The sequence below is a fragment of the Aphelocoma coerulescens genome, chromosome 28, assembly GCF_041296385.1.
Source record: "Aphelocoma coerulescens isolate FSJ_1873_10779 chromosome 28, UR_Acoe_1.0, whole genome shotgun sequence".
Lineage (NCBI taxonomy): Eukaryota > Metazoa > Chordata > Aves > Passeriformes > Corvidae > Aphelocoma > Aphelocoma coerulescens.
The window spans coordinates 4,751,940-4,765,850 of NC_091041.1; positions in this window are offsets into that span (position 1 = coordinate 4,751,940).

The window sequence follows — 13,911 nt, forward strand, 5'->3', positions numbered from 1 at the left end:
CCCTGGTCACATCCCTTTGGGTGACCTGGCACAGCCACACCCGAGTCAAGGACCGAGGGCTGCCGTGGGTGGGTGAATGCCCGGGCACGTACAGGAATGTCCGTGTGTCCGCGGGGGGTGTGCAGCGCCAGCGTGGGACGGGGATGTTTGAAATCCAAACCTTTCCATGTGCTGGGGGAGCATCCCCCGCCAGGCCACCGCATCCCCCCAGCAGCACCAGCTCTCCCTCGGTGGTGTTGGCCCCCCTTGCTGAGCTCACCCACCCTCTGCGCTGAGCGGCACTTTTCACTGCATCCCAGAAGCTCCAACACCCCACAGGACGAGGCTCTGGCACTCCCGGATAATTGCAGCACTGGGATAACCGCTGGCTGAGCCAGCACACCTCCCCAGGGCACCCCCGGTGCTGGGGTTACCCTTCCCCAGAGCACAGAATTTGGGGTACCCAGGAATATTCCCTCCGAGCTCATCATCTTCCCGTGGCGGGGGGGATTTTTTTCCTCGGCTCTGCACACCACGTGGATGGTGGGAAGCAGGTCCCGGGTAAATACCTCCCGGCGGGTGCGTGCGGGGATGCTGCCTTCACAGGATTTACAGCTTCAAAGCCTCGGCCTCAAAGCCTGCAGATATCTTTTCATCATTTCAGCCGCGGTCTAATTACCCCGCTGGCCGCCGGCGCTGCCCGGCGCTCCCAGGTACAGCCTCTCTTAATAGCTGGGATTTATTATTTAAATGTCGTTTTTCAGCTCCTCGTTCCCTTTCCGGCTCTGAGGGTGCCTGTACCCCCCCCTGCACCCCAAAACCTGGGCGCCCTGGTCCGCCAGCACCCGGCGTTCACGCTCTCCGCCTGCTCTGAGCCGTGACGAGTTATTAATTAACGGCGAGGTATCGTTCCCTGCTTCATCTTCGGTGTAATTAGATCGTGGGGATGCCGGGAAGCTGAGCTGGTTAACGCTTGCCGGAGGGGGATGAAGGGAACCGGAGTCATCCCGACCCAGCCGGCGCATCCCGGTGCTGCCGGATGCTCCCCAGCTGCCGAAATGGGGGATTTGTGCCCCGCCGAGGGACCCCGCCCGCTGGCCGGGAGCTCTGGCGCAGAGCCCCGGTGCCGGTGATTTACGGCGGGCACCAACCCCGCCGGCGGCGGAGCCGTGATGGATGCGGGGCCGCGTGCCGTGATGGATGCGGGGAGCAGCCCCGGCCGCGGCGCCTGTTAATTAGTCGCTTTGGATTGATGAGAAATTGCAGCTCCCGTTAACGATGGCAGCGGCTCACCCCGGCTCAGCCGCGGCGGCGGGGCCGGGGTCGATGTCGGCGGTGCCGCTTCCCCGGCTCTCCGAGGGGCCGCCCGTCCCCGCAGCCGGCACAGCCGGAGGATAATTTATGGTTTCGTATCAGTGCCGCTGATCTTGGAGCTTTTCCAGCTTCCTCTTCCCTCTCCCCACATTGCTTTTCCTCGAAAGCCGATTCCCCAGGATGGGATCCAGCTCCTCGCTGGGATATCACTGTCCCCAGCGTCCCTGGCTGTGTCACCCCCCGGGGACCTGGATCCCCCCTGTGATGAGCTCATGCGTGTGCTGAGCTGTGACAGGGCTCTGCAGGGCTCTGCCACCGGCTGGGCTGGTTCCTTCTCCCGCTGAAGGATGCTCCGCTGCTCCAGCCACACGGACAGGGCGGGATAACAGCATTCCCACAGCCTGGGAGCCCGCTGAGGACACGCACCCACCCGGGAGCCCGTGGGAGCGTGGGCAGCCCAGCACCCGTTTGCAGAGTGTGATTTTAAGGTGTCAAATTGCCTTTTAGTGATTAAACTGCTCTGTGGAAGCGGAGCGTGGGGATCTGGCAGGGCATCTGGGAAGGGATCTGGCAGGGGATCTGGGAAAGGATCTGGGAAAGGATCTGGGAAGGGGGAGCTCAACAACGGACAATGGTGTCCCCCCACTCAGGGCAATTACCCCAGTGCCACCAGCTGGTCTGATTTTGGGGAGATTTTGGTGTTTTCTCAGTGGCTGTGGGAGCTCTTTGCAGCTGGAGGAGGGGCAGACACGGACAGGCAGAGCCCTGGGGACGGTGGTGACCAGAGGCCCCAGTAATGGGCACAGGCGGGTGGCACTGCCCGAGCGCCTGGTGACCACCACGGCACGGGCAGGGTTAAGGTGAGCGCTGCAGGCAGAGAGCCCTGCCAGGGGGATTATCCATGTCCCTCGGTGCAGGCAATTCCCTGCCTTGTCCATCGATCCCTGCGAGGTGTTAAGAGAGGCTGGAGCATCGATTGGAGCAAAGCCCAGGCTCAGAGAGGCCGAAGGCTTCCCCAGGAAGGGCTGCAGGATCCGGCCTCGGGGTCTGGAGGCCAGAGGAGGCACAGAAACCTCTTTGGGGACAAAGGATGGTGGGGTGGGGACGTGCAGGGCCATGGGAAACGCCGATGAGCCCTCGCCGCGCCTGCCAGGCGCCCGCGGCGTGCCGGCTTGGCACTTCACCGCCACAAACCGATCTCTGGATCGTGTCCCGGGCGCTCGCGGTGACAGACGGGGACGTTAAACAAGCCACGGGCGGATGCCCAAAGCACCCGGGCCCGCCGCTCCCGTGGCACCTGGAGCGGGTGTGGCCCCGGCCCGGGGTGCGGGGGGAGCATCACCAGCTCGTGCCATCGGGCACCGGTGTATAAATAACACCGATAAAAAAAAAAACGGATTGCATTTTCCTGAGGAGAAAGGAAGGGCTAAAGACAAAAGAGGCCGTTTACCAACCGGCTGGCAGCCCAGGGAAAATTGCTATCCAGATAAAAAATCACAGATTAAGGAAGGAAAGAGCTGACCTTAACTCCAGTCCTTAGGCAGGGAGGAAGGGCAGGATTTTCACCATTTAATTGGGGTTTTTTAACCATTTCGGGCGGTTTGTTTGCTCTGCTTCAAAGCCACAAAAGCATCATTTTTACTCACTGGCTGTAATAATGGCATAAATAAAGAGATTTTTTTTAAAGCGGCTTTTTTGACTCTGATTGTCCTTGAATTAATGAATCTTTTTGAGGAACAGAACCCCAGTTCCTGGGGGTTTGTGCTCTTGAGGAGACAACATCAGACCTCCAGGACTGGGCTGAAAGCTGGAAAACAGCCGATGGAGGGGCCAAAAAAATCCCAGCGAATGTCAGGATGGGTTCAGCAGCCTGCTCCCAGTTTGTGCCATTATTTTGGGTGAAATCCTTGTGATCCCTTTGCTGAGAGGGGAACCCCCATCCCCAAGTTTGCCCCTGCAGCGGGTGTTGCCGGAGCTGCCCCGGGGGGTGGAAAATGCTTTGGCTTGGGCTGCGGGGCCGGCGTTAGCCACGCTTGAGGGGAAAATCACAATCGCTGCCGGGGCCCCAAGCCAGGAGCCGGCCCCGGATTTTCCCCGGGAAGAGCCGCTCTGCCGGGGAGGATCCACATGGGGGGTCGCTGGGATCTGGCAGGGTCACTGGGGGGGGCTGGGGGTTGGGTTTGGGGGGCTCTGTTGGTGCATGGGGTCACTGGGGAAACTGAGGCACGGGGTGGGAGTGAGGTGGCTCAGAGAAAGGGTCGGGGTTGGGAGAGACCTGAGGCATCCCCCCATCGCCACATCATGACCTCAGTGCGGGAAAAAAAACCTGCCCACCCAAAAGTCTTGACTTTGCTCCTCCTCCCCCTCGGTAGGATACGGAAATCTTGAGGATTTTATCCTCGTGAGGAGAAAGGAGGAAAGCTGAGGAGGGAGCAGGGGTGCGGGCAGCTCTTCTGTGTGGCAAAGTCCCTCATCAGGGATTGGGGGGCACGGGCACCTCTGTGGGCTCCCCCCCCCCCGGCGCTGGTTCATTGCCAGAGGGAGGGAGAACTGAAAGTCTGGGGTTGGAATAAAGGAGGTTGTGAAAGTCACTGACTCCGGATGGAACCGGAGCAGGAGAGAGCTGAAAGGAGGATAAAAATAGCCCCGGCTCGGTGGGAGACTGGAGGGGCTGGGGGGGACATGGGGATGGGATGGGGTGTGGAGGGGACTGGCCATGGACTGGGGGGAACAGCTGGGCTGGGACAGACTGGGCTCCGGGGAGCACATCTGGCTGGGGTAACAGTGGGAACAGCTGTTTTGGGAGCATGGGGGCAACAGCTGGATGGATGGCCCTGGGGTGACGGTGGGAACAGCTGGAATGGGGTCACGGGGGCACATCTGGGTGGCAGAGCCGTGGGATCCAAGGGAGAGCGGTCAGGGGGGCTGTGCAGGGCTGGAAACAGCTGGATTTGGCCTTGGGGTACATCTGCACGGGAGAGGCTGGCGAAGGTGATGGCCATGGCTGGGTGACACTGATGGGGACAAAGGGCTGTCCCAGCCGGCATGGGGCCAAGCCGGGTCCCCGTGGGGCTCGGGGAGCTCAGCTCCCTCCCAGCCACCCCCAGAGCAGTCACGGAGGGTCCTTCTCTCTCCGGATGAACTCGATGAAGTCACCAGTCACCTCCCGGAGCGGGGAGATGGCAGCGGGGTGGCAGGAACAAGGTCATTAAAGCAGAAAGAAAAATACATTAGAAATGTTCAACTGCTCAGTCTTGCCTGAAATGTGCTTAAATCAGCCCCGAGTAAACAATGAGACGGGATTAATGGCAATTAGTTTTCATTAGAAAGGTGGCATCACCCTCCCCTGCTCCCCAAGGGCTGCTCCATGCCTTGTTGGGGACGGGGGGAGCTCCCAGCCGGATCCAGCCCCGGGAAGGAGGGTGACCACGTCCTGCCGAGCCCCGGGCTGCGGGGAACCGCGTTATCTCCGCCGAGGCAGAGGCGCGGGGCCGGCGGCAGCCGGAGCTTCAAAGGGAACCCACAAATCCGGCACATGCAAAGCCCCAGCTGGTCCTGCAGATAAACAGAGACCGGGCCGGAGTGGCCTCAGCCAGCCCTGGCAGCTGAGCCACGGGCAGCGCTTGCTCTGGGGGATGACTGGCTCGGCGGGGGTTGGGTTTGGGGTGATGTTTGGCCCTGGGGTGCTGCTCAGCACCGGGGAGCTGCTCTGCCTTGGGGTGATGCTTGACTTGGAGGTGATGTTCAGCCCCGGGATGATGCCTGAACTCAGGGTGAGGCTCAGCCCTGCAGGGATGCTCAGCCCCGGGAGATGCTCGGCCTCAGGGCAGTATTTGGGGTGACGCTCAGTCTGGACACAGCCCCAGTTTCTGCGCCCCCCCTCCTCAGGCAGGAGCTTGGGGACGGGGATGAGGCAGCAGAGCTCCCAGGGATGCATCGGGAAAGGGGAGAGGACGCCATGCCTGTATCCTGCATTTTGGGGTGCTGATGGTTGGTGCTGGGTGCTGCCACCGATGCCACCGGTGACCCTCCAGGGTGGGGACGCTCCGGTGGCCACCACATCCCTCTTAGCTGACACGGGTGGCCAGGTCTCAGCTCACCACCACCATCCCAAAACACCTCTGGGCAGGAGGGGTGGAAAGAAGCCACGCCGCCTCCAGAATGGGGCAAATTCAACAATTTTTGGGGCTGGCCCAAGCGTACACCGGGGTGCACCCATTCCCGGTGGTGGCTGATCCCCGGTGCCTCACCAGCGCCTGCACACCCGGGGGGGGTCCCTGTCCCCCACCCCGGGGCACGGCCCCTGTCATTAGCACCCAGAAAATGTTGGGTTTCTGCCTGGGAAAACACAGCAGATATGTACATTAAACATCAAATTATAAAATTAACAGATTCCAACTGCGGATGATTTGCATGTGCAAATTAACTTAATTACCACTCTTCCTCCCCGAGCGCCCGCGTGCCGGGAAGGGCCGGCCCCGCCACGGCCGCGGCAGGTGCTGGGGACCGGCGGGGCCCGGGGGGGCCCGGGGGGGCCCGGGGGGGCTGCGGCAGCTGCCGGGGCTGGCGGTGGCCGGGATGGCTCGCGGGGCCACCGGTGGGCAAACACACGCGTGTGCAAACGGACACGCATGTGCGGACAGACGCGTGTGCAAACACTCGCACACACGTGCAGACAGACAGGCGTGCACAGGAGTGTGGGGACACAGAGGGGCTCCGCGGTGGCCATGGCTGCAGCTGGGAGAGGGAGGCACATGGATGGACACACGGATGGACACACGGATGGACACACGGATGGACACACGCATGGATGGACACACACACGGATGGACACACACATGGATGGACACACACATGGATGGACACACACACGGAAGGACACACACACGGATGGACACACACACGGATGGACACACGGATGGACGCACACACGGATGGACACACACATGGATGGACACATGGATGGACACACGGATGGACACACACACGGATGGACACACACCCAGATGGACAAACACACGGATGGACACACACATGGATGGACACACACACGGATGGACACAGGGATGGACACACACCCAGATGGACAAACACACGGATGGACACACACATGGATGGACACGCACATGGATGGACACACGGATGGACACACACACGGATGGACACACACACAGAAGGACACGCACATGGACACACGTGTGTGCACACACATGCAGGGAAGGGGACACCCAGGGGTCCAGATCCAGGGGTTCTGCCAGGGAGGACGGGGCTGCCGTGCCAGGATCCCCCGGGACTGGGGCCCCTCCTGCCCCTCACGGGCCTCCCCCACAGGGTGGAGGGGCCCAGGGCGCTGCCGGGGCTCCATCGCCGGGTGGGTGGGGGATCAGACGGGGGGCTGGGAAGGCGCCGCTCCCCAAAACCCCTGCCTGGGCCCCAGCAGGGCGCGGGGGGGCGGGGGGTGGCACTGGGATCCCGTGCCTGCCGAGGCGTGCCGGGACAGGCCGGGGGTCGCGGCCCCCACCCCGCGTGCTCGGGATGCACGAGGCCGGCGGGGCTCACGGGGGGGGCCGACACACCCCTGACCCCCCCATCCCACCACATCCCGCAGCTGAGACCGGCCCTGCTCATCGCACGTGTGGCTGCGGGACTCACCCGAGCCCATCGACTCCTCCGCGACGCGCGCTATTCCCTTAAAGGTCACATAAATCCCCAAATCCGGGAATAAATCCCGATCTGGAGGCTGCGGATGGGAAGAGCCCTCCCAGGGCCGCTGTTTTCCAAACTGCCAGCCAAAATTCCTGCACGGGAGGAGCCGTGGGACCGTCACAGCCGTGGGATGTCAGGGTGACATGGGATATGAGGGTGCCAGTGGATATTAGGGTGCCATGGGGCGCTGGGCTGCTGCAGGATGGTGGGGTACCAGGGGATATTCGGGTGCCGTGGGATGCTGGGGTGCCATGGGATATCCATGGGGTATCGGGGTGCCCCAGGATGGTGCTGTTGTTCAGCAAAACGCGTTTGGACGGTGCTTGCAGGAATCGTGGAGGAATTAATTCCGAGGAGCGTTGATTAATTAGCCATAATGAGCCCGAGTTGGGCGAGCGGAGGGCCGGGGCTGTGTGAACAGGTCAAGGGGCTCGCGGTGTCCCCTCGCTGTCCCCCTGGGGACAGTGATTCAGGCGCTGAGTCATGGCCGTGGTTTCCTTCCCCAGGAGACCCCTCTTCCGTCAGTGTCCCCCCCGGGGGTGGCTGTCCCCTTCCCTGCCCTGGGAACCGGGAGGGACCGGAGGGATGCAGGAAGAGGTGAATCACCTTCCGAACCTCCTGCTCGCCAGGGCGGGCTGAGCCCCGGGCACAGCTCGGTGCGCCCATCACACCCGGACACGGTTTTACCCTGCTTTGGGGTTCTTCAGGCTGAAACAACTGGGACAAGGCAACAAAACGGCCAAAGTAATGCCGTGCTAGGCCCCCCACCCTGTGTGCCCCCCGGTGCCATCCTGGCGTCCCCTGCAGCCCGGGGAGGGCGGGTTCGGGTGGGCAGCAGCCGTGGGGCGCAGAGCAGCTTCTGGGTGCGAGGGGAAACTGAGGCAGGGATGGGGGGGCTCACAGCGAGGGAGGAGGTTCAGCTTGCGGGCAGGGACATGTTCGGCAGCAACGGAGGGGAGTCACCTTCGAGGCTGTGGCAGCGCGGGGGAATGGGGTCCCAGCCCCTCACCGGGATGGGAAATCTGGGAAACTGAGGCAAGGGGTGGAGGGGGTCGGCCTCAGCCCCTCTTCGTGCCAGGGGTGGAGGAAATGGAGGCAGAGGATGGGGGGACTCGGTCTGAACCCCTCTTCGTGCCAAGGATGGGGGGGAAACCCGGGCAGGAGATGGGGAGATCAATCCCAGCCCTTCCCGGCACCCGGGATGGGGGAAACTGATAGAGGGGACGAGGGGGGCCGGACCCACCCCTCCCGGTGCCCGGGAATGCGGGGGGAGAGCTGCCCCTTTTCGGGGGGGGCCGAGGCAGGCGGGGCCGGCTCCCCCCGCGCTCCCCCCTCCCCGCCGGGGGCGGGGGGCCCGGGGCCGGGCCGGGCCGAGCCGCCTCCCCGGGGCGGGGGCAGGGCGGGGGGCGCAGCCGCTCCGGGAGCGCCGGCGGCGGCGGCTCCTCCATCGCCGCTGCTGCCGGAGCGGCCCCGGTGCCGCCGCAGCCACCGGGCGGGCCCGGCCCCGGCCCCCCGCCCCCCCCCCGCGGCCCCGCCCCGCCCGGCCCCGGTACCGGCGCTCCCGCCGCGGCGGAGCGGAGCCGAGCGGGGCCGGGCCGAGCCGCTGCCGGTGGGCGCAGGTGCGCGGTGCCCCGAGCCCCCCCCGAAACCCCCGGGACGGCGAGGTAAGAGCGCGGCCGGTGCCCCTCCGCCCGCCCCCCTCCCGATGCGGTCCCGTCCCGGTTTCTCCCCCTCCTTCTCCATCCGTTTCCCCTCCTGGGGTGGGGGGGATGGGAGAAAACGGGGTGCCCCCCCCCCCCCCCAGCCCTCCCCCCTCCCGCCGCCGCCGCTGCTGCATTGGGAAGCGGCGCTTTTGTTAGCGGAGCGGGCGGAACCTTGAAGGGTCACGGGCTGGAGGGGCCCCCCCGCGCCCCCCAGCCCGCACCCCTCTGTTCCCCCTCTATGCAGCCTGAGCCCCCCTGCACCGCCCCCCCAGCACCCCCATCCCGCATCGCCATCCCCACGCCGGCACTCCTGGGGGTCCCACCCGCACCCCAATTCTTCCCCCCCAGCCCACTCCCGCACCCCCCACCTCCAGCCCGCACCTCCAGCGCACCCCGGCACCCCGCGAGCCTCCCGGCACCCTCATCCTGCACCCCCCCCCCTCCCCCCGGCACCCGGAGACCCTCCCCGCGCCCTGATCCCGCAACCTCATGCCCCCACCCCCAGCACCCCTGTTCCCCCCAGCACCCTGATGTGTCCCCCCCAGCACCCTGCTCCTCCCCACATCCTCATCCCACCCCCCAGCACCCCGATCCCGCAGCCCTCTCCCCAGCCCAGCACCCCGACAGCCCCCCCGCACCCTTGAGCCCCCCCATCCCCTCCACCCAGCACCCAGTCCCACCCCCACCCACTCCCACGCCCCCCTCCCTCCCATCAGCCCACCGGGCCGGCACCCCGACCCTCCCCCAGCCCCGGGACACGGCGATGGGCGCGGGATACGGAGCCCCCCCCGCCCCGAGCTGGGAGGATGGGGATGGGGATGGGGGGGTGTCTCTGCTTGGTCGGGCTCCGTTTTGCCTCCGCTGCTTCTTTGGGAAGCAGCCAGGGCTTGTTGGGGTTTTTTTTTGGGGGGGGGGGGGGGGCGTAAGAAAAGGAGGAGATGTTCTGTGCCCCCCACCCCGTGCAGCCCCTGCTGGGCTGGGAGGGCGGAGGGACTGAAATAGGGTCCGGCCAATGCAGACCCCAAAAGGGCAGCGGGGAGCGGCGAGAGCTCAGCCTGGGGGGCTTGGTGGTTGTGCCCCCCCTCAAATAATCCCGCGGGGCAGGGTGGGGGGCAAAGCGCCCACAAATCCAGGGGGTGCCTGGCTGTGTGTCGGGGCTGTAACTTGGTGGGAACAAGGGATGGGGGACAGCCGGCAGAAGTGGGGGACCCGCCGTGCACGGGGGGTCTGACACCCCCGGCGTCAGGGCAGGGCCGGGGGGGGGCCGTGCAGGCAGCGTCTGCCAGGCCCCCCTTTTTTGGGGCTCAGCACCATCGCGCCTTTGGCAGATTTGGCGAGGGGGACCCTAAAATAACAAGGGTGGGGGTGTTTTTCCTGACCCCAATCCTCCCCTGTCACCCTCACCGCGGCGCACCCTGGGCACCCCCAGACCCCAGAAAACCCCCTCGGCCCCCCCCCGAGCCTGACCTCCATCTTCCCACATCACCCAGAGCAGTCGGGGGGCTGGGGCACCCCAAGCCCCCTCCATGGGGCAGAGAGGAGTGGGGAGCCCGGTCCCTGCACAGGGGCTTTGGGGAGGGGGCCCAGCACCCCCCATTAGGGTGGGGGGGGGGAATGCCCACGGGGCTGTGGCATCGGCACGGGGTGACCTTGGGTGAGCTCTGCTTCCTGTCCTGCCTCAGTTTCCCTCCTCCAAACCAGGTCGTGAGCTGTGGTGGGGTGCAGAGGGGACCCCCAATCCATCCCCCCATCGTGGGGTGGGGGGGCAGACGCCAGGAGTGACCCCCCCCTCGGGCGCACCCACCTCTGCTTGCCTGGGAGAGCTGGGGGTGGTGATGGCACACGTGGCACCGCTGTGTCCCCCCCAGGACCCCCCCTTTGGTCTCTTTGGGTCCAGCAGGGCCGGATCCCGGATCCTGCTCCAAGGATGCTCTGGGAGCGGGGGCAGGGGGGCGGCTGAGTTCCCTGTCCCAAAGACACAGCCATGGGGAAGGGTTGCATTGGTTTGGGGGGCCCCTCTTTGGGCCCCCCCCGAAATTTGTCCCACAAAATGACTCTGAGGGCAGCTCTGGCTGGCTCAGGGTCCGTCCCGGGGTGCCAGGTCCGGGCAGGGCGATGTGTTCCCCCGTCACCCCCCACGGGTGGCGGTGGTGTCCCCGCGGGGTGCTGAGGTCACATCCCGGAGGGTCCTGGGGTGCCGAGCGCGGCCAGCGCGGCTCCAAAGCCCCTTTTGCAGCGTCCCCGGGGTGACACGGGAATTGGGTCACCGCTGTCACCGGGGCACGTGGCTGCGGTGGGGAGGTTTTGTGCATGGGGGGGCAAGAGGCGGCCCCGGGGGTCGGGTTCAGCTCTGGGGGTGCTGGGGGCAGCTCGGCCTCACCAGCAGCGCCGGTGCCGCCGGTGTGCCGCTGCGGGGGGACACGGCTCACCCCCCTGCCAAGAACCCCCCCGATGATTTTGGTGCCATTCCCATAAACAAAGGGAAATCACCAGTTCAGCCCGGTGACCGCACACACGAGCCCATGTGTGCACACACGTGTGCTCCCCCTGGCAGAGCTGTCCCCGCTGGGGGGGCTGCAGGGACCCCCCGTGCTCCCCCCAGACCAGGGTTCTGCTGGTTCTGCGTCCCTTCAAGCCCCACCAGGAGCCCCAAGTGTTGGGACAGGATGGTGACACCGGGCTGGGTGTCCCTGTCCCCTCGGCCCTGGCAGCCGGCTGCACCAGGCGATGTTTCGGCTCCCAGTTAAACCAGTAACTCCTGCGCTGCCACCAGCGCTTCCACACCGGTGCTGGGGCACAGCCCGGCCGCGAGGCCCTGCTCGCCAGGCACTGGAGCTGGATGCAGATCCCTGCTGCAGTGCCGGATGCGGTTTGTATCCCTAGACAAGCTGGAATATTTTTAATTAAACCTGCCAGTTTGGATGCGATTTAATTTTTCAGTGGGCTGAGCTGCGCCGGGCCCTTGGAGCATCTCCCGCGCCGGGGCCGGATCCCAGATCGTGTCGGAGGGGTTGTCCCACCGGGCACAGACACGGTGCTGTCCAGGGTGGCTTTTCCACGCCGGTAGCTCCCTCTGTGCCAGGCCAGTGGGTCGCCACCTGCCCGGCCGGGATGGTTTCCCTGTGGTGCCGCTGTGGTGGCATCCGATGTGTTTCAGCAACATAAACAGTAGTAAAGAAAAGCAGGAGCAATCCCGGCTCCATCTGGGAGCTGCGCCTGCGGAACCTGTTGGCACCCAGCACCGCCGGCACCGCCGGATCGCCACCGGCATCGTGGGTGCTGCATCCCGGGGAGCTCCGTGGTCTCTGCTTCCCACCTCCAGGATGGTGCTGGAGGTGGAGCCGCAGTGTTGGTACCCAAAGGGTGCTGCTGTACCCTCGGCAGTGCCCGGCCCACATGGCAAGTGGGACTCGATGGCCTTGGGAACCCTCCAGCTGGGCCCCAGGGACCTCCAGGCTTTGGTGGCTTTGGTGGCATCCCCCAAAAGGGGCGATGAGGGGTTGGATTCCCTGAGTGAAGCAGGAGGGAGAGGAAGAGCAGTGGGCTGGCACAGAGGAGATCCCAGAGGGGCTGCCGTGTGCTAACGGGATTTTGCTCCCTATTTAATTACAATTTTGTCAAATTAAAAAAAAAAAAGCGGGGGGATAAAGAGATCCCTCTTGTCTCTTTGTGCCGGTTCCCAGCAGCCGGGTAATTAAACAGCGGCTGGCGAAGCCTCCCGGGGGATCCTTGCACTGGGGCTTGGCGTCACACCTGGGCTCCAGTTGCTCCCAGTTCAGCCCAGTTCGGGCCGCTGGCGGCGTGGCTGTGGCTGTGGCTGTGTCGTGCCGATGCGCCGTGGCTAATCCTCACTCTTCCCCGTGTAATCCCGCCCGCCGGGATAATCCCATCAAACCCGGCAGCGCCGTGGCCGAGCTCAGCGCCGGGTTTGGCACCGGGGGAATCTGGGGGGACACGAGAGGGGGGAACACGGTGGCCCCGGGGGAGCGACAGCTGCGGGTGGGACCGTGGGGGCTGTGGGAGCCTGCAGGGTGCTGAGGTGGGGAAACTGAGGCACGGAGCAGGGACCAGAACAGGAGGGTGGCAGTGCTGGGAACAGCCCCAGGGTGATGGAAGAGGATGGGATGGGATGGGATGGGATGGGATGGGATGGGATGGGATGGGATGGGATGGGATGGGATGGGATGGGATGGGATGGGATGGGATGGGATGAGGCAGCGGTGGCAGCACCCTCGCGGTCACCCCGAGGGACGGATCCGGTCCTGGTTTGCGTGGTGGGAACATCGTGGGCTTTTCTCACCGCCCCATCCATCATCTCCCGCCAGGAACACTGAGATAAAGCGCCGGGAAATCAGGAAGTGTCAAGGTGGAGTTTTGGGAGGCGGGAGCTGGGGATCCATCCTTGCCATGTGCCCAAAATAACCCGTCCCTGCTGTGCCCCGTCCCTCGTGCCAGCCCTGTGTGCACAGCCCTGGTCACACACGTGTGCCAGCACACGCCTCACACGTATGACACCCCATGCACACACCTGAACACGCGTGACACCCCATGCACACCTGCACACGTGTGACACCCCATGCACACCTGCACACGCATGACACCCCATGCACACCTGCACACGTGTGACACCCCATACACACCTGCACACGTATGACACCCCATGCACACCTGCACACGCGTGACACCCCATGCACACCTGCACACGTGTGACACCCCATGCACACACCTGCACACGTGTGACACCCCATGCACACACCTGCACACGCATGACACCCCATGCACACCTGCACACGTGTGACACCCCATGCACACCTGCACACGTGTGACACTCCATGCACACCTGCACGTATGACACCCCATGCACACACCTGCACACGTGTGACACCCCATGCACACACCTGCACACGCGTGACACCCCATGCACAGTCACACAGGTGCCACCCGGTGCCCACACACTGTCACACACAGGTGCCACCCGGTGCCCACATTCCCGCACATGTGTGTCACCCGGTGCCTTCTGCCAGCCCCTGCACACGCACGCGACAGCTGGTGCACGCACACTGACACACAGAGCGACGTGTGACACGTGTGACACCTGCTGTACACACACGCGACACACGGGGCACGCACCCTGACACACACAGGCACACACAGGGACACGTGTGACAGCTGCTCTACACACCGACACCTGCGCTCACACACGCGACAC